Source organism: Nansenia antarctica (assembly GCF_963989245.1).
Source record: "Nansenia antarctica genome assembly, chromosome: 12".
NCBI lineage: Eukaryota > Metazoa > Chordata > Actinopteri > Argentiniformes > Microstomatidae > Nansenia > Nansenia antarctica.
In genome coordinates, this window is record NC_137682.1 from 13,801,525 (window position 1) to 13,804,024 (window position 2,500).

The 2,500-nt window shown below is 43.2% G+C and overlaps 1 protein-coding gene across 1 annotated transcript in view; it reads left to right on the top strand.

The window, feature by feature from the left end:
- Positions 1 to 2,500, top strand: part of LOC308168879 (contactin-associated protein-like 2) — a gene marked incomplete at both ends in the record, with an annotated part of 347,443 nt that overhangs the window by 244,524 nt on the left and 100,419 nt on the right.

Below are 2,500 nucleotides of genomic sequence, written 5' to 3' on the forward strand. Positions count from 1 at the left end.
GGTAACTTTCCACCATTGGTGTGTGAATGGGTGAATGAGATGCCATTGTAAAACGCTTTGGAATAAGGTGCTTTATAAGTCAGTACATGTATCATACTCTTGGGGTCATGGTCTTGGGGGCTTATCTATATAGATTAATTTAACTCACGCACCCTTAACTTACCTACTCATACCACAAGACTGAGCCTCCCAGATGGGTTGGGCAGCTACACCTTGCTGCAAGGGAGACTTCCACTTTGGTTTAGGAAACACAGGATAAGATGTTGATTTCCTTTGTACAGGTACATACATGAGGGTGTCGTCTTGCTGATGATAGGGGGATGCAGGGGAGCTGGGGGTTAGTCTGTAATTTGGGACGCATCATCAGTAGTGTTCCCTTGGTTCATGGGGTGTTTCGGTCCTTGACACTATACACCCTCACCAAAGGTGGCCAGCTACAGGGTGATCCAGTCTATTTACGGTCATATTATGACGATGAGGAGTATGATCTTGAACTGCAGAAATGTATGTCTTGTTGGAGACTGGCCAGAAGGCCAATATGCACTTCCTCCACTCGGGGTTGACAAGCGTGTAACGTATCCAGCCATGCATGTCCAGTTGACAGACTGTGATGAACGATCAGTCCACTCTTCATGGGGGACACGGCCCTGTTGCACCCTGCTGTTGTGGAAGACTCAATATTAAGTCTAGCTGTACTGGTGAATAAATATGACTGTCATTCATCTTTCACCATTGATTTCACCACAATCCACAACAAATAAAGCAGACAACTGAACGTCGGTCATAGGGCCTAGCACAATTTGAGGAGATGCCACCCAGTGTTTTTTACCATCTAGGTGCCAAAGTCATTTTTCAGTTTGTTACAAATTCTGAAACTACGGATTGTAATTGATGTGTCATACATCTGAAATCACAATCCTGAGAAAAGAGACAGGGTCTGGTGAAAGAGGTAAAGAAGTCGGGAATCGTCAAGTCGCCGCAAATGACCCAAATGTTTTTTGGGGTTTTTTCAAATGTGTTTTTTATTTTTGGGAAGATGAATCTAGCCATGTAATAGGAAATTCTTGATTCTTGAAGAATCTATCTAGATCATCTATATGGTATCTATACCATCCACCAGGATGATGAGGATGAGACATCATGGGTGGATCTTCCAGCAGGACAATGATCCAAAAACATACTGCAAAGGAGACTCAATTGGTTCAAGAGGAAGAAAATAAAGGTGCTGGACTGGCCTAGTCAATCGGCAGACTTAAATCACAGAATAAGCAAAGGGAAGTCTTTGTGTAACAATCACAATCACATAGCACAGTCCACTATAAAAACCGATGGATTTTCCAAAACAATGTGCTCACCCAACCACAATCAGGGTGACTTTATGCCGAGATGAACTGCAAGACCGACACTCCATTCTTGATCTTGCCCTATCTATTAACCAATAACCACTACTGCGTGTTGGTAAACTTCATAGTTGTGGTTCCGCCAAATACACAGAAAAACAACAGTCAAGTAAAAGTAATAGCATGAAGTTAATTCTTAAAGGCCCCATGTTGCCCTGTTTTATAACATGGATTATAATTGCTGCACAGGTCATCTGATAGGGGTAACCTATGTCAGCACCATGGTGATTAGATTTCCCTTTTGCCTATTGAAGCTATTCAGCTTTAGGTGAGCTTCGTTGGACTATGTGCTCCATAAATTAGCGACGATCAGAGGATACAGGTTGTTTACATCAACAATCCATATGCCACTGCCTAGATAGCTATATGGATACCAGATAGGCCTACTGCCTTGGTAGTTGAGTTCTGAAGCTGCTCGCAATGCGCTGAGAGTAGTAATGAGTTGTGTGATTGTGTAAGGGACCGATTTGAGCATGACCTGTTCGCCATGGGGGGGGTTACTCATGTGTTTATAGTGTGGGGGGGGGGGGGTAAGATAAGGGGGGGGGGGGGGGGATCAGGACAGACACTTGTTTTGTTTGGTGTAATAATGTGAGTTTTTCATGTGTACTGTTTTGCAATAAATAATTGATTACAAAAAAAAATAGGCGACCAGACGGACACCGAGAAGACGATGCCCCTGGAGGGAGGCGCCGGCCAGCCGTGTGATTACAACTCGCTGCCTTTGGCACTGAATTATCAGTCCTTTTAACTAGTTTAATGGATTCAGATGAAGTCAGCAAACAGCCAATGTAACCTACTTCAGAAAACAGAAGTTCAGGCAGTCATAAGTCTATTGTAGACACTGCAAGCAGGTGTAGTTTCTCAGATGTTTTCATTGATTAAGTGAAGCAGATTGACACTACCAGAAATGTTCACATACAGCCTAGTTAGTTAGAATAAATTCTACAGCAGATTACAGAAAACATAGGGAGTTAGCTACCTAGTTAGCCAGCCATTGTGTTGACCCTCTGGTGCTGGACACTGACGCCTGATAAGCTAGCTGACAATGACAGCACAAACATGAACCTTTCTCCAATTCTTTACAACTTTTGTTGAAG